The sequence below is a fragment of the Ascaphus truei genome, unplaced genomic scaffold (genome assembly GCF_040206685.1).
Source record: "Ascaphus truei isolate aAscTru1 unplaced genomic scaffold, aAscTru1.hap1 HAP1_SCAFFOLD_242, whole genome shotgun sequence".
Lineage (NCBI taxonomy): Eukaryota > Metazoa > Chordata > Amphibia > Anura > Ascaphidae > Ascaphus > Ascaphus truei.
In genome coordinates, this window is record NW_027455345.1 from 150763 (window position 1) to 165786 (window position 15024).

General features: G+C 40.6%; 28 non-coding genes and 3 pseudogenes across 28 annotated transcripts; all 31 read right to left on the bottom strand.

Moving 5' to 3' along the window:
- Window positions 1-156: 156 nt before the first annotated feature.
- Window positions 157-275, bottom strand: LOC142480409 (5S ribosomal RNA). The gene has a single exon (XR_012795056.1). It is a non-coding gene; the product is annotated as a 5S ribosomal RNA (ribosomal RNA).
- A 285-nt stretch (window positions 276-560) lies between these two features.
- LOC142480410 (5S ribosomal RNA) lies at window positions 561-679 on the bottom strand. Its single transcript, XR_012795057.1, has one exon. It is a non-coding gene; the product is annotated as a 5S ribosomal RNA (ribosomal RNA).
- A 285-nt stretch (window positions 680-964) lies between these two features.
- On the bottom strand, window positions 965-1083 carry LOC142480349 (5S ribosomal RNA). The gene has a single exon (XR_012794998.1). It is a non-coding gene; the product is annotated as a 5S ribosomal RNA (ribosomal RNA).
- A 285-nt stretch (window positions 1084-1368) lies between these two features.
- Window positions 1369-1487, bottom strand: LOC142480778 (5S ribosomal RNA). The gene has a single exon (XR_012795268.1). It is a non-coding gene; the product is annotated as a 5S ribosomal RNA (ribosomal RNA).
- Window positions 1488-1772: 285 nt separating this feature from the next.
- LOC142480779 (5S ribosomal RNA) lies at window positions 1773-1891 on the bottom strand. Its single transcript, XR_012795269.1, has one exon. It is a non-coding gene; the product is annotated as a 5S ribosomal RNA (ribosomal RNA).
- A 285-nt stretch (window positions 1892-2176) lies between these two features.
- Window positions 2177-2295, bottom strand: LOC142480780 (5S ribosomal RNA). The gene has a single exon (XR_012795270.1). It is a non-coding gene; the product is annotated as a 5S ribosomal RNA (ribosomal RNA).
- Window positions 2296-2580: 285 nt separating this feature from the next.
- On the bottom strand, window positions 2581-2699 carry LOC142480424 (5S ribosomal RNA; annotated as a pseudogene).
- A 285-nt stretch (window positions 2700-2984) lies between these two features.
- On the bottom strand, window positions 2985-3103 carry LOC142480411 (5S ribosomal RNA). Its single transcript, XR_012795058.1, has one exon. It is a non-coding gene; the product is annotated as a 5S ribosomal RNA (ribosomal RNA).
- A 285-nt stretch (window positions 3104-3388) lies between these two features.
- Window positions 3389-3507, bottom strand: LOC142480412 (5S ribosomal RNA). The gene has a single exon (XR_012795059.1). It is a non-coding gene; the product is annotated as a 5S ribosomal RNA (ribosomal RNA).
- Window positions 3508-3792: 285 nt separating this feature from the next.
- On the bottom strand, window positions 3793-3911 carry LOC142480350 (5S ribosomal RNA). Its single transcript, XR_012794999.1, has one exon. It is a non-coding gene; the product is annotated as a 5S ribosomal RNA (ribosomal RNA).
- Window positions 3912-4196: 285 nt separating this feature from the next.
- On the bottom strand, window positions 4197-4315 carry LOC142480781 (5S ribosomal RNA). The gene has a single exon (XR_012795271.1). It is a non-coding gene; the product is annotated as a 5S ribosomal RNA (ribosomal RNA).
- Window positions 4316-4600: 285 nt separating this feature from the next.
- LOC142480782 (5S ribosomal RNA) lies at window positions 4601-4719 on the bottom strand. Its single transcript, XR_012795272.1, has one exon. It is a non-coding gene; the product is annotated as a 5S ribosomal RNA (ribosomal RNA).
- A 285-nt stretch (window positions 4720-5004) lies between these two features.
- On the bottom strand, window positions 5005-5123 carry LOC142480785 (5S ribosomal RNA). Its single transcript, XR_012795274.1, has one exon. It is a non-coding gene; the product is annotated as a 5S ribosomal RNA (ribosomal RNA).
- Window positions 5124-5408: 285 nt separating this feature from the next.
- Window positions 5409-5527, bottom strand: LOC142480149 (5S ribosomal RNA). Its single transcript, XR_012794807.1, has one exon. It is a non-coding gene; the product is annotated as a 5S ribosomal RNA (ribosomal RNA).
- An 811-nt stretch (window positions 5528-6338) lies between these two features.
- Window positions 6339-6457, bottom strand: LOC142480786 (5S ribosomal RNA). The gene has a single exon (XR_012795275.1). It is a non-coding gene; the product is annotated as a 5S ribosomal RNA (ribosomal RNA).
- A 285-nt stretch (window positions 6458-6742) lies between these two features.
- Window positions 6743-6861, bottom strand: LOC142480787 (5S ribosomal RNA). The gene has a single exon (XR_012795276.1). It is a non-coding gene; the product is annotated as a 5S ribosomal RNA (ribosomal RNA).
- Window positions 6862-7146: 285 nt separating this feature from the next.
- On the bottom strand, window positions 7147-7265 carry LOC142480425 (5S ribosomal RNA; annotated as a pseudogene).
- A 285-nt stretch (window positions 7266-7550) lies between these two features.
- Window positions 7551-7669, bottom strand: LOC142480788 (5S ribosomal RNA). The gene has a single exon (XR_012795277.1). It is a non-coding gene; the product is annotated as a 5S ribosomal RNA (ribosomal RNA).
- Window positions 7670-7954: 285 nt separating this feature from the next.
- On the bottom strand, window positions 7955-8073 carry LOC142480753 (5S ribosomal RNA). The gene has a single exon (XR_012795245.1). It is a non-coding gene; the product is annotated as a 5S ribosomal RNA (ribosomal RNA).
- A 285-nt stretch (window positions 8074-8358) lies between these two features.
- On the bottom strand, window positions 8359-8477 carry LOC142480224 (5S ribosomal RNA). Its single transcript, XR_012794879.1, has one exon. It is a non-coding gene; the product is annotated as a 5S ribosomal RNA (ribosomal RNA).
- Window positions 8478-9288: 811 nt separating this feature from the next.
- Window positions 9289-9407, bottom strand: LOC142480789 (5S ribosomal RNA). Its single transcript, XR_012795278.1, has one exon. It is a non-coding gene; the product is annotated as a 5S ribosomal RNA (ribosomal RNA).
- A 285-nt stretch (window positions 9408-9692) lies between these two features.
- On the bottom strand, window positions 9693-9811 carry LOC142480790 (5S ribosomal RNA). Its single transcript, XR_012795279.1, has one exon. It is a non-coding gene; the product is annotated as a 5S ribosomal RNA (ribosomal RNA).
- A 285-nt stretch (window positions 9812-10096) lies between these two features.
- LOC142480247 (5S ribosomal RNA) lies at window positions 10097-10215 on the bottom strand. Its single transcript, XR_012794901.1, has one exon. It is a non-coding gene; the product is annotated as a 5S ribosomal RNA (ribosomal RNA).
- Window positions 10216-11025: 810 nt separating this feature from the next.
- On the bottom strand, window positions 11026-11144 carry LOC142480791 (5S ribosomal RNA). The gene has a single exon (XR_012795280.1). It is a non-coding gene; the product is annotated as a 5S ribosomal RNA (ribosomal RNA).
- A 285-nt stretch (window positions 11145-11429) lies between these two features.
- Window positions 11430-11548, bottom strand: LOC142480225 (5S ribosomal RNA). The gene has a single exon (XR_012794880.1). It is a non-coding gene; the product is annotated as a 5S ribosomal RNA (ribosomal RNA).
- An 810-nt stretch (window positions 11549-12358) lies between these two features.
- On the bottom strand, window positions 12359-12477 carry LOC142480792 (5S ribosomal RNA). The gene has a single exon (XR_012795281.1). It is a non-coding gene; the product is annotated as a 5S ribosomal RNA (ribosomal RNA).
- Window positions 12478-12762: 285 nt separating this feature from the next.
- Window positions 12763-12881, bottom strand: LOC142480226 (5S ribosomal RNA). Its single transcript, XR_012794881.1, has one exon. It is a non-coding gene; the product is annotated as a 5S ribosomal RNA (ribosomal RNA).
- Window positions 12882-13692: 811 nt separating this feature from the next.
- On the bottom strand, window positions 13693-13811 carry LOC142480793 (5S ribosomal RNA). The gene has a single exon (XR_012795282.1). It is a non-coding gene; the product is annotated as a 5S ribosomal RNA (ribosomal RNA).
- Window positions 13812-14096: 285 nt separating this feature from the next.
- On the bottom strand, window positions 14097-14215 carry LOC142480794 (5S ribosomal RNA). Its single transcript, XR_012795283.1, has one exon. It is a non-coding gene; the product is annotated as a 5S ribosomal RNA (ribosomal RNA).
- A 285-nt stretch (window positions 14216-14500) lies between these two features.
- Window positions 14501-14619, bottom strand: LOC142480426 (5S ribosomal RNA; annotated as a pseudogene).
- Window positions 14620-14904: 285 nt separating this feature from the next.
- Window positions 14905-15023, bottom strand: LOC142480796 (5S ribosomal RNA). The gene has a single exon (XR_012795285.1). It is a non-coding gene; the product is annotated as a 5S ribosomal RNA (ribosomal RNA).
- Window position 15024: the final 1 nt, after the last annotated feature.

A 15024-nucleotide genomic window follows, 5' to 3' on the forward strand; every position in this document is an offset into this window, starting at 1 on the left:
GAATTCTATTTTGGAAGGTTGCATTGTGTTAAACTTTCTGAGGAAAAAACGATATATTTCTTTGCCACTGCGGGAAAAAGTAGCAAGAAATGAAACATTTTCTTTTGCTGCGAGGAATGCCATGTATATTTTCATTAGGGAAGCGAAAAATAAAAACACCTACAGCACCTGGTATTCCCAGGCAGTCTCCCAACCCGGTACTAATCAAGCCTCACCCTGCTTAGCTTCCGAGATCTGACAGGATCGGGCACTTTCAAGGTAGTAGGGCCGTAGGTGGAGATTGCTGTCTCATGATATCCTCTCATTCTTAAATTCATGAGCCTATATCTTGCTCCATGCATACACAGAGACTGAGAAAATGACAGGTGCACTCAAATGTACTATAGACGGAATTCTTGATGTCAGAATTCTATTTTGGAAGGTTGCATTGTGTTAAACTTTCTGAGGAAAAAACAATATATTTCTTTGCCACTGCGGGAAAAAGTAGCAAGAAATGAAACATTTTCTTTTGCTGCGAGGAATGCCATGTATATTTTCATTAGGGAAGCGAAAAATAAAAACACCTACAGCACCTGGTATTCCCAGGCAGTCTCCCAACCCGGTACTAATCAAGCCTCACCCTGCTTAGCTTCCGAGATCTGACAGGATCGGGCACTTTCAAGGTAGTAGGGCCGTAGGTGGAGATTGCTGTCTCATGATATCCTCTCATTCTTAAATTCATGAGCCTATATCTTGCTCCATGCATACACAGAGACTGAGAAAATGACAGGTGCACTCAAATGTACTATAGACGGAATTCTTGATGTCAGAATTCTATTTTGGAAGGTTGCATTGTGTTAAACTTTCTGAGGAAAAAACAATATATTTCTTTGCCACTGCGGGAAAAAGTAGCAAGAAATGAAACATTTTCTTTTGCTGCGAGGAATGCCATGTATATTTTCATTAGGGAAGCGAAAAATAAAAACACCTACAGCACCTGGTATTCCCAGGCAGTCTCCCAACCCGGTACTAATCAATCCTCACCCTGCTTAGCTTCCGAGATCTGACGGGATCGGGCACTTTCAAGGTAGTATGGCCGTAGGTGGAGATTGCTGTCTCATGATGTCCTCTCATTCTTAAATTCATGAGCCTATATCTTGCTCCATGCATACACAGAGACTGAGAAAATGACAGGTGCACTCAAATGTACTATAGACGGAATTCTTGATGTCAGAATTCTATTTTGGAAGGTTGCATTGTGTTAAACTTTCTGAGGAAAAAACGATATATTTCTTTGCCACTGCGGGAAAAAGTAGCAAGAAATGAAACATTTTCTTTTGCTGCGAGGAATGCCATGTATATTTTCATTAGGGAAGCGAAAAATAAAAACACCTACAGCACCTGGTATTCCCAGGCAGTCTCCCAACCCGGTACTAATCAAGCCTCACCCTGCTTAGCTTCCGAGATCTGACGGGATCGGGCACTTTCAAGGTAGTATGGCCGTAGGTGGAGATTGCTGTCTCATGATATCCTCTCATTCTTAAATTCATGAGCCTATATCTTGCTCCATGCATACACAGAGACTGAGAAAATGACAGGTGTACTCAAATGTACTATAGACGGAATTCTTGATGTCAGAATTCTATTTTGGAAGGTTGCATTGTGTTAAACTTTCTGAGGAAAAAACGATATATTTCTTTGCCACTGCGGGAAAAAGTAGCAAGAAATGAAACATTTTCTTTTGCTGCGAGGAATGCCATGTATATTTTCATTAGGGAAGCGAAAAATAAAAACACCTACAGCACCTGGTATTCCCAGGCAGTCTCCCAACCCGGTACTAATCAAGCCTCACCCTGCTTAGCTTCCGAGATCTGACGGGATCGGGCACTTTCAAGGTAGTATGGCCGTAGGTGGAGATTGCTGTCTCATGATATCCTCTCATTCTTAAATTCATGAGCCTATATCTTGCTCCATGCATACACAGAGACTGAGAAAATGAGAGGTGTACTCAAATGTACTATAGACGGAATTCTTGATGTCAGAATTCTATTTTGGAAGGTTGCATTGTGTTAAACTTTCTGAGGAAAAAACGATATATTTCTTTGCCACTGCGGGAAAAAGTAGCAAGAAATGAAACATTTTCTTTTGCTGCGAGGAATGCCATGTATATTTTCATTAGGGAAGCGAAAAATAAAAACACCTACAGCACCTGGTATTCCCAGGCAGTCTCCCAACCCGGTACTAATCAAGCCTCACCCTGCTTAGCTTCCGAGATCTGACGGGATCGGGCACTTTCAAGGTAGTATGGCCGTAGGTGGAGATTGCTGTCTCATGATATCCTCTCATTCTTAAATTCATGAGCCTATATCTTGCTCCATGCATACACAGAGACTGAGAAAATGACAGGTGCACTCAAATGTACTATAGACGGAATTCTTGATGTCAGAATTCTATTTTGGAAGGTTGCATTGTGTTAAACTTTCTGAGGAAAAAACGATATATTTCTTTGCCACTGCGGGAAAAAGTAGCAAGAAATGAAACATTTTCTTTTGCTGCGAGGAATGCCATATATATTTTCATTAGGGAAGCGAAAAATAAAAACACCTACAGCACCTGGTATTCCCAGGCAGTCTCCCAACCCGGTACTAATCAAGCCTCACCCTGCTTAGCTTCGGAGATCTGATGGGATCGGGCACTTTTAAGGTAGTATGGCCGTAGGTGGAGATTGCTGTCTCATGATATCCTCTCATTCTTAAATTCATGAGCCTATATCTTGCTCCATGCATACACAGAGACTGAGAAAATGACAGGTGCACTCAAATGTACTATAGACGGAATTCTTGATGTCAGAATTCTATTTTGGAAGGTTGCATTGTGTTAAACTTTCTGAGGAAAAAACGATATATTTCTTTGCCACTGCGGGAAAAAGTAGCAAGAAATGAAACATTTTCTTTTGCTGCGAGGAATGCCATGTATATTTTCATTAGGGAAGCGAAAAATAAAAACACCTACAGCACCTGGTATTCCCAGGCAGTCTCCCAACCCGGTACTAATCAAGCCTCACCCTGCTTAGCTTCCGAGATCTGACAGGATCGGGCACTTTCAAGGTAGTAGGGCCGTAGGTGGAGATTGCTGTCTCATGATATCCTCTCATTCTTAAATTCATGAGCCTATATCTTGCTCCATGCATACACAGAGACTGAGAAAATGACAGGTGCACTCAAATGTACTATAGACGGAATTCTTGATGTCAGAATTCTATTTTGGAAGGTTGCATTGTGTTAAACTTTCTGAGGAAAAAACAATATATTTCTTTGCCACTGCGGGAAAAAGTAGCAAGAAATGAAACATTTTCTTTTGCTGCGAGGAATGCCATGTATATTTTCATTAGGGAAGCGAAAAATAAAAACACCTACAGCACCTGGTATTCCCAGGCAGTCTCCCAACCCGGTACTAATCAAGCCTCACCCTGCTTAGCTTCCGAGATCTGACAGGATCGGGCACTTTCAAGGTAGTAGGGCCGTAGGTGGAGATTGCTGTCTCATGATATCCTCTCATTCTTAAATTCATGAGCCTATATCTTGCTCCATGCATACACAGAGACTGAGAAAATGACAGGTGCACTCAAATGTACTATAGACGGAATTCTTGATGTCAGAATTCTATTTTGGAAGGTTGCATTGTGTTAAACTTTCTGAGGAAAAAACAATATATTTCTTTGCCACTGCGGGAAAAAGTAGCAAGAAATGAAACATTTTCTTTTGCTGCGAGGAATGCCATGTATATTTTCATTAGGGAAGCGAAAAATAAAAACACCTACAGCACCTGGTATTCCCAGGCAGTCTCCCAACCCGGTACTAATCAATCCTCACCCTGCTTAGCTTCCGAGATCTGACGGGATCGGGCACTTTCAAGGTAGTATGGCCGTAGGTGGAGATTGCTGTCTCATGATGTCCTCTCATTCTTAAATTCATGAGCCTATATCTTGCTCCATGCATACACAGAGACTGAGAAAATGACAGGTGCACTCAAATGTACTATAGACGGAATTCTTGATGTCAGAATTCTATTTTGGAAGGTTGCATTGTGTTAAACTTTCTGAGGAAAAAACGATATATTTCTTTGCCACTGCGGGAAAAAGTAGCAAGAAATGAAACATTTTCTTTTGCTGCGAGGAATGCCATGTATATTTTCATTAGGGAAGCGAAAAATAAAAACACCTACAGCACCTGGTATTCCCAGGCAGTCTCCCAACCCGGTACTAATCAAGCCTCACCCTGCTTAGCTTCCGAGATCTGACGGGATCGGGCACTTTCAAGGTAGTATGGCCGTAGGTGGAGATTGCTGTCTCATGATATCCTCTCATTCTTAAATTCATGAGCCTATATCTTGCTCCATGCATACACAGAGACTGAGAAAATGACAGGTGTACTCAAATGTACTATAGACGGAATTCTTGATGTCAGAATTCTATTTTGGAAGGTTGCATTGTGTTAAACTTTCTGAGGAAAAAACGATATATTTCTTTGCCACTGCGGGAAAAAGTAGCAAGAAATGAAACATTTTCTTTTGCTGCGAGGAATGCCATGTATATTTTCATTAGGGAAGCGAAAAATAAAAACACCTACAGCACCTGGTATTCCCAGGCAGTCTCCCAACCCGGTACTAATCAAGCCTCACCCTGCTTAGCTTCCGAGATCTGACGGGATCGGGCACTTTCAAGGTAGTATGGCCGTAGGTGGAGATTGCTGTCTCATGATATCCTCTCATTCTTAAATTCATGAGCCTATATCTTGCTCCATGCATACACAGAGACTGAGAAAATGAGAGGTGTACTCAAATGTACTATAGACGGAATTCTTGATGTCAGAATTCTATTTTGGAAGGTTGCATTGTGTTAAACTTTCTGAGGAAAAAACGATATATTTCTTTGCCACTGCGGGAAAAAGTAGCAAGAAATGAAACATTTTCTTTTGCTGCGAGGAATGCCATGTATATTTTCATTAGGGAAGCGAAAAATAAAAACACCTACAGCACCTGGTATTCCCAGGCAGTCTCCCAACCCGGTACTAATCAAGCCTCACCCTGCTTAGCTTCCGAGATCTGACGGGATCGGGCACTTTCAAGGTAGTATGGCCGTAGGTGGAGATTGCTGTCTCATGATATCCTCTCATTCTTAAATTCATGAGCCTATATCTTGCTCCATGCATACACAGAGACTGAGAAAATGACAGGTGCACTCAAATGTACTATAGACGGAATTCTTGATGTCAGAATTCTATTTTGGAAGGTTGCATTGTGTTAAACTTTCTGAGGAAAAAACGATATATTTCTTTGCCACTGCGGGAAAAAGTAGCAAGAAATGAAACATTTTCTTTTGCTGCGAGGAATGCCATGTATATTTTCATTAGGGAAGCGAAAAATAAAAACACCTACAGCACCTGGTATTCCCAGGCAGTCTCCCAACCCGGTACTAATCAAGCCTCACCCTGCTTAGTTTCTGAGATCTGACGGGATCGGGTACTTTCAAGGTAGTATGGCCGTAGGTGGAGATTGCTGTCTCATGATATCCTCTCATTCTTAAATTCATGAGCCTATATCTTGCTCCATGCACACACAGAGACTGAGAAAATGACAGGTGCACTCAAATGTACTATAGACGGAATTCTTGATGTCAGAATTCTATTTTGGAAGGTTGCATTGTGTTAAACTTTCTGAGGAAAAAACGATATATTTCTTTGCCACTGCGGGAAAAAGTAGCAAGAAATGAAACATTTTCTTTTGCTGTGAGGAATGCCATGTATATTTTCATTAGGGAAGCGAAAAATAAAAACACCTACAGCACCTGGTATTCGAAAAAATGATATATTTCTCAGCCACTGCGGGACAAAAGTAGTAAAAAATTTCAGAGGTGCCTATTTTCAACCTCCTCCTGTTTGGATTCGATCTCACTATTTCTTCCAATTATCAGCTTAAACACTGCACACCCCAACACTGTGAGCCACAAGTTCACCATGTTACATGCTATGTTTTCTGAGGCCTATATGATATATTTCTAAATGACATGGGAGGCATAGGTGTATTATTCTGACCGTTAAAACAAATACATTCTTAAAGAATTACCTTAAATGGAGAAATTAAATCAGAGACTGAGAAAATGAGAGGTGCACTCAAATGTACTATAGATGGAATTCTTGATGTCAGAATTCTATTTTGGAAGGTTGCATTGTGTTAAACTTTCTGAGGAAAAAACGATATATTTCTTTGCCACTGCGGGAAAAAGTAGCAAGAAATGAAACATTTTCTTTTGCTGCGAGGAATGCCATGTATATTTTCATTAGGGAAGCGAAAAATAAAAACACCTACAGCACCTGGTATTCCCAGGCAGTCTCCCAACCCGGTACTAATCAAGCCTCACCCTGCTTAGCTTCCGAGATCTGACGGGATCGGGCACTTTCAAGGTAGTATGGCCGTAGGTGGAGATTGCTGTCTCATGATATCCTCTCATTCTTAAATTCATGAGCCTATATCTTGCTCCATGCATACACAGAGACTGAGAAAATGACAGGTGCACTCAAATGTACTATAGACGGAATTCTTGATGTCAGAATTCTATTTTGGAAGGTTGCATTGTGTTAAACTTTCTGAGGAAAAAACGATATATTTCTTTGCCACTGCGGGAAAAAGTAGCAAGAAATGAAACATTTTCTTTTGCTGCGAGGAATGCCATGTATATTTTCATTAGGGAAGCGAAAAATAAAAACACCTACAGCACCTGGTATTCCCAGGCAGTCTCCCAACCCGGTACTAATCAAGCCTCACCCTGCTTAGCTTCCGAGATCTGACGGGATCGGGCACTTTCAAGGTAGTATGGCCGTAGGTGGAGATTGTTGTCTCATGATATCCTCTCATTCTTAAATTCATGAGCCTATATCTTGCTCCATGCATACACAGAGACTGAGAAAATGACAGGTGCACTCAAATGTACTATAGACGGAATTCTTGATGTCAGAATTCTATTTTGGAAGGTTGCATTGTGTTAAACTTTCTGAGGAAAAAACGATATATTTCTTTGCCACTGCGGGAATAAGTAGCAAGAAATTAAACATTTTCTTTTGCTGCGAGGAATGCCATGTATATTTTCATTAGGGAAGCGAAAAATAAAAACACCTACAGCACGTGGTATTCCCAGGCAGTCTCCCAACCCGGTACTAATCAAGCCTCACCATGCTTAGTTTCTGAGATCTGACGGGATCGGGCACTTTCAAGGTAGTATGGCCGTAGGTGGAGATTGCTGTCTCATGATATCCTCTCATTCTTAAATTCATGAGCCTATATCTTGCTCCATGCATACACAGAGACTGAGAAAATGACAGGTGCACTCAAATGTACTATAGACGGAATTCTTGATGTCAGAATTCTATTTTGGAAGGTTGCATTGTGTTAAACTTTCTGAGGAAAAAACGATATATTTCTTTGCCACTGCGGGAAAAAGTAGCAAGAAATGAAACATTTTCTTTTGCTGCGAGGAATGCCATGTATATTTTCATTAGGGAAGCGAAAAATAAAAACACCTACAGCACCTGGTATTCCCAGGCAGTCTCCCAACCCGGTACTAATCAAGCCTCACCCTGCTTAGCTTCCGAGATCTGACGGGATCGGGCACTTTCAAGGTAGTATGGCCGTAGGTGGAGATTGCTGTCTCATGATATCCTCTCATTCTTAAATTCATGAGCCTATATCTTGCTCCATGCATACACAGAGACTGAGAAAATGACAGGTGCACTCAAATGTACTATAGACGGAATTCTTGATGTCAGAATTCTATTTTGGAAGGTTGCATTGTGTTAAACTTTCTGAGGAAAAAACGATATATTTCTTTGCCACTGCGGGAAAAAGTAGCAAGAAATGAAACATTTTCTTTTGCTGCGAGGAATGCCATGTATATTTTCATTAGGGAAGCGAAAAATAAAAACACCTACAGCACCTGGTATTCCCAGGCAGTCTCCCAACCCAGTACTAATCAAGCCTCACCCTGCTTAGCTTCCGAGATCTGACGGGATCGGGCACTTTCAAGGTAGTATGGCCGTAGGTGGAGATTGCTGTCTCATGATATCCTCTCATTCTTAAATTCATGAGCCTATATCTTGCTCCATGCATACACAGAGACTGAGAAAATGACAGGTGCACTCAAATGTACTATAGACGGAATTCTTGATGTCAGAATTCTATTTTGGAAGGTTGCATTGTGTTAAACTTTCTGAGGAAAAAACGATATATTTCTTTGCCACTGCGGGAAAAAGTAGCAAGAAATGAAACATTTTCTTTTGCTGCGAGGAATGCCATGTATATTTTCATTAGGGAAGCGAAAAATAAAAACACCTACAGCACCTGGTATTCCCAGGCAGTCTCCCAACCCGGTACTAATCAAGCCTCACCCTGCTTAGTTTCTGAGATCTGACGGGATCGGGCACTTTCAAGGTAGTATGGCCGTAGGTGGAGATTGCTGTCTCATGATATCCTCTCATTCTTAAATTCATGAGCCTATATCTTGCTCCATGCACACACAGAGACTGAGAAAATGACAGGTGCACTCAAATGTACTATAGACGGAATTCTTGATGTCAGAATTCTATTTTGGAAGGTTGCATTGTGTTAAACTTTCTGAGGAAAAAACGATATATTTCTTTGCCACTGCGGGAAAAAGTAGCAAGAAATGAAACATTTTCTTTTGCTGTGAGGAATGCCATGTATATTTTCATTAGGGAAGCGAAAAATAAAAACACCTACAGCACCTGGTATTCGAAAAAATGATATATTTCTCAGCCACTGCGGGACAAAAGTAGTAAAAAATTTCAGAGGTGCCTATTTTCAACCTCCTCCTGTTTGGATTCGATCTCACTATTTCTTCCAATTATCAGCTTAAACACTGCACACCCCAACACTGTGAGCCACAAGTTCACCATGTTACATGCTATGTTTTCTGAGGCCTATATGATATATTTCTAAATGACATGGGAGGCATAGGTGTATTATTCTGACCGTTAAAACAAATACATTCTTAAAGAATTACCTTAAATGGAGAAATTAAATCAGAGACTGAGAAAATGAGAGGTGCACTCAAATGTACTATAGATGGAATTCTTGATGTCAGAATTCTATTTTGGAAGGTTGCATTGTGTTAAACTTTCTGAGGAAAAAACGATATATTTCTTTGCCACTGCGGGAAAAAGTAGCAAGAAATGAAACATTTTCTTTTGCTGCGAGGAATGCCATGTATATTTTCATTAGGGAAGCGAAAAATAAAAACACCTACAGCACCTGGTATTCCCAGGCAGTCTCCCAACCCGGTACTAATCAAGCCTCACCCTGCTTAGCTTCCGAGATCTGACGGGATCGGGCACTTTCAAGGTAGTATGGCCGTAGGTGGAGATTGCTGTCTCATGATATCCTCTCATTCTTAAATTCATGAGCCTATATCTTGCTCCATGCATACACAGAGACTGAGAAAATGACAGGTGCACTCAAATGTACTATAGACGGAATTCTTGATGTCAGAATTCTATTTTGGAAGGTTGCATTGTGTTAAACTTTCTGAGGAAAAAACGATATATTTCTTTGCCACTGCGGGAAAAAGTAGCAAGAAATGAAACATTTTCTTTTGCTGCGAGGAATGCCATGTATATTTTCATTAGGGAAGCGAAAAATAAAAACACCTACAGCACCTGGTATTCCCAGGCAGTCTCCCAACCCGGTACTAATCAAGCCTCACCCTGCTTAGCTTCCGAGATCTGACGGGATCGGGCACTTTCAAGGTAGTATGGCCGTAGGTGGAGATTGTTGTCTCATGATATCCTCTCATTCTTAAATTCATGAGCCTATATCTTGCTCCATGCATACACAGAGACTGAGAAAATGACAGGTGCACTCAAATGTACTATAGACGGAATTCTTGATGTCAGAATTCTATTTTGGAAGGTTGCATTGTGTTAAACTTTCTGAGGAAAAAACGATATATTTCTTTGCCACTGCGGGAATAAGTAGCAAGAAATTAAACATTTTCTTTTGCTGCGAGGAATGCCATGTATATTTTCATTAGGGAAGCGAAAAATAAAAACACCTACAGCACCTGGAATTCCCAGGCAGTCTCCCAACCCGGTACTAATCAAGCCTCACCCTGCTTAGTTTCTGAGATCTGACGGGATCGGGCACTTTCAAGGTAGTATGGCCGTAGGTGGAGATTGCTGTCTCATGATATCCTCTCATTCTTAAATTCATGAGCCTATATCTTGCTCCATGCATACACAGAGACTGAGAAAATGACAGGTGCACTCAAATGTACTATAGACGGAATTCTTGATGTCAGAATTCTATTTTGGAAGGTTGCATTGTGTTAAACTTTCTGAGGAAAAAACGATATATTTCTTTGCCACTGCGGGAAAAAGTAGCAAGAAATGAAACATTTTCTTTTGCTGCGAGGAATGCCATGTATATTTTCATTAGGGAAGCGAAAAATAAAAACACCTACAGCACCTGGTATTCGAAAAAATGATATATTTCTCAGCCACTGCGGGACAAAAGTAGTAAAAAATTTCAGAGGTGCCTATTTTCAACTCCTCCTGTTTGGATTCGATCTCACTATTTCTTCCAATTATCAGCTTAAACACTGCACACCCCAACACTGTGAGCCACAAGTTCACCATGTTACATGCTATGTGTTCTGAGGCCTATATGATATATTTCTAAATGACATGGGAGGCATAGGTGTATTATTCTGACCGTTAAAACAAATACATTCTTAAAGAATTACCTTAAATGGAGAAATTAAATCAGAGACTGAGAAAATGAGAGGTGCACTCAAATGTACTATAGATGGAATTCTTGATGTCAGAATTCTATTTTGGAAGGTTGCATTGTGTTAAACTTTCTGAGGAAAAAACGATATATTTCTTTGCCACTGCGGGAAAAAGTAGCAAGAAATGAAACATTTTCTTTTGCTGCGAGGAATGCCATGTATATTTTCATTAGGGAAGCGAAAAATAAAAACACCTACAGCACCTGGTATTCCCAGGCAGTCTCCCAACCCGGTACTAATCAAGCCTCACCCTGCTTAGCTTCCGAGATCTGACGGGATCGGGCACTTTCAAGGTAGTATGGCCGTAGGTGGAGATTGCTGTCTCATGATATCCTCTCATTCTTAAATTCATGAGCCTATATCTTGCTCCATGCATACACAGAGACTGAGAAAATGACAGGTGCACTCAAATGTACTATAGACGGAATTCTTGATGTCAGAATTCTATTTTGGAAGGTTGCATTGTGTTAAACTTTCTGAGGAAAAAACGATATATTTCTTTGCCACTGCGGGAAAAAGTAGCAAGAAATGAAACATTTTCTTTTGCTGCGAGGAATGCCATGTATATTTTCATTAGGGAAGCGAAAAATAAAAACACCTACAGCACCTGGTATTCCCAGGCAGTCTCCCAACCCGGTACTAATCAAGCCTCACCCTGCTTAGTTTCTGAGATCTGACGGGATCGGGCACTTTCAAGGTAGTATGGCCGTAGGTGGAGATTGCTGTCTCATGATATCCTCTCATTCTTAAATTCATGAGCCTATATCTTGCTCCATGCATACACAGAGACTGAGAAAATGACAGGTGCACTCAAATGTACTATAGACGGAATTCTTGATGTCAGAATTCTATTTTGGAAGGTTGCATTGTGTTAAACTTTCTGAGGAAAAAACGATATATTTCTTTGCCACTGCGGGAAAAAGTAGCAAGAAATGAAACATTTTCTTTTGCTGCGAGGAATGCCATGTATATTTTCATTAGGGAAGCGAAAAATAAAAACACCTACAGCACCTGGTATTCGAAAAAATGATATATTTCTCAGCCACTGCGGGACAAAAGTAGTAAAAAATTTCAGAGGTGCCTATTTTCAACTCCTCCTGTTTGGATTCGATCTCACTATTTCTTCCAATTATCAGCTTAAACACTGCACACCCCAACACTGTGAGCCACAAGTTCACCATGTTACATGCTATGTGTTCTGAGGCCTATATGATATATTTCTAAATGACATGGGAGGCATAGGTGTATTATTCTGACCGTTAAAACAAATACATTCTTAAAGAATTACCTTAAATGGAGAAATTAAATCAGAGACTGAGAAAATGAGAGGTGCACTCAAATGTACTATAGATGGAATTCTTGATGTCAGAATTCTATTTTGGAAGGTTGCATTGTGTTAAACTTTCTGAGGAAAAAACGATATATTTCTTTGCCACTGCGGGAAAAAGTAGCAAGAAATGAAACATTTTCTTTTGCTGCGAGGAATGCCATGTATATTTTCATTAGGGAAGCGAAAAATAAAAACACCTACAGCACCTGGTATTCCCAGGCAGTCTCCCAACCCGGTACTAATCAAGCCTCACCCTGCTTAGCTTCCGAGATCTGACGGGATCGGGCACTTTCAAGGTAGTATGGCCGTAGGTGGAGATTGCTGTCTCATGATATCCTCTCATTCTTAAATTCATGAGCCTATATCTTGCTCCATGCATACACAGAGACTGAGAAAATGACAGGTGCACTCAAATGTACTATAGACGGAATTCTTGATGTCAGAATTCTATTTTGGAAGGTTGCATTGTGTTAAACTTTCTGAGGAAAAAACGATATATTTCTTTGCCACTGCGGGAAAAAGTAGCAAGAAATGAAACATTTTCTTTTGCTGCGAGGAATGCCATGTATATTTTCATTAGGGAAGCGAAAAATAAAAACACCTACAGCACCTGGTATTCCCAGGCAGTCTCCCAACCCGGTACTAATCAAGCCTCACCCTGCTTAGTTTCTGAGATCTGACGGGATCGGGCACTTTCAAGGTAGTATGGCCGTAGGTGGAGATTGCTGTCTCATGATATCCTCTCATTCTTAAATTCATGAGCCTATATCTTGCTCCATGCATACACAGAGACTGAGAAAATGACAGGTGCACTCAAATGTACTATAGACGGAATTCTTGATGTCAGAATTCTATTTTGGAAGGTTGCATTGTGTTAAACTTTCTGAGGAAAAAACGATATATTTCTTTGCCACTGCGGGAAAAAGTAGCAAGAAATGAAACATTTTCTTTTGCTGTGAGGAATGCCATGTATATTTTCATTAGGGAAGCGAAAAATAAAAACACCTACAGCACCTGGTATTCGAAAAAATGATATATTTCTCAGCCACTGCGGGACAAAAGTAGTAAAAAATTTCAGAGGTGCCTATTTTCAACCTCCTCCTGTTTGGATTCGATCTCACTATTTCTTCCAATTATCAGCTTAAACACTGCACACCCCAACACTGTGAGCCACAAGTTCACCATGTTACATGCTATGTGTTCTGAGGCCTATATGATATATTTCTAAATGACATGGGAGGCATAGGTGTATTATTCTGACCGTTAAAACAAATACATTCTTAAAGAATTACTTTAAATGGAGAAATTAAATCAGAGACTGAGAAAATGAGAGGTGCACTCAAATGTACTATAGATGGAATTCTTGATGTCAGAATTCTATTTTGGAAGGTTGCATTGTGTTAAACTTTCTGAGGAAAAAACGATATATTTCTTTGCCACTGCGGGAAAAAGTAGCAAGAAATGAAACATTTTCTTTTGCTGCGAGGAATGCCATGTATATTTTCATTAGGGAAGCGAAAAATAAAAACACCTACAGCACCTGGTATTCCCAGGCAGTCTCCCAACCCGGTACTAATCAAGCCTCACCCTGCTTAGCTTCCGAGATCTGACGGGATCGGGCACTTTCAAGGTAGTATGGCCGTAGGTGGAGATTGCTGTCTCATGATATCCTCTCATTCTTAAATTCATGAGCCTATATCTTGCTCCATGCATACACAGAGACTGAGAAAATGACAGGTGCACTCAAATGTACTATAGACGGAATTCTTGATGTCAGAATTCTATTTTGGAAGGTTGCATTGTGTTAAACTTTCTGAGGAAAAAACGATATATTTCTTTGCCACTGCGGGAAAAAGTAGCAAGAAATGAAACATTTTCTTTTGCTGCGAGGAATGCCATGTATATTTTCATTAGGGAAGCGAAAAATAAAAACACCTACAGCACCTGGTATTCCCAGGCAGTCTCCCAACCCGGTACTAATCAAGCCTCACCCTGCTTAGCTTCCGAGATCTGACGGGATCGGGCACTTTCAAGGTAGTATGGCCGTAGGTGGAGATTGTTGTCTCATGATATCCTCTCATTCTTAAATTCATGAGCCTATATCTTGCTCCATGCATACACAGAGACTGAGAAAATGACAGGTGCACTCAAATGTACTATAGACGGAATTCTTGATGTCAGAATTCTATTTTGGAAGGTTGCATTGTGTTAAACTTTCTGAGGAAAAAACGATATATTTCTTTGCCACTGCGGGAATAAGTAGCAAGAAATTAAACATTTTCTTTTGCTGCGAGGAATGCCATGTATATTTTCATTAGGGAAGCGAAAAATAAAAACACCTACAGCACGTGGTATTCCCAGGCAGTCTCCCAACCCGGTACTAATCAAGCCTCACCATGCTTAGTTTCTGAGATCTGACGGGATCGGGCACTTTCAAGGTAGTATGGCCGTAGGTGGAGATTGCTGTCTCATGATATCCTCTCATTCTTAAATTCATGAGCCTATATCTTGCTCCATGCATACACAGAGACTGAGAAAATGACAGGTGCACTCAAATGTACTATAGACGGAATTCTTGATGTCAGAATTCTATTTTGGAAGGTTGCATTGTGTTAAACTTTCTGAGGAAAAAACGATATATTTCTTTGCCACTGCGGGAAAAAGTAGCAAGAAATGAAACATTTTCTTTTGCTGCGAGGAATGCCATGTATATTTTCATTAGGGAAGCGAAAAATAAAAACACCTACAGCACCTGGTATTCCCAGGCAGTCTCCCAACCCGGTACTAATCAAGCCTCACCCTGCTTAGCTTCCGAGATCTGACGGGATCGGGCACTTTCAAGGTAGTATGGCCGTAGGTG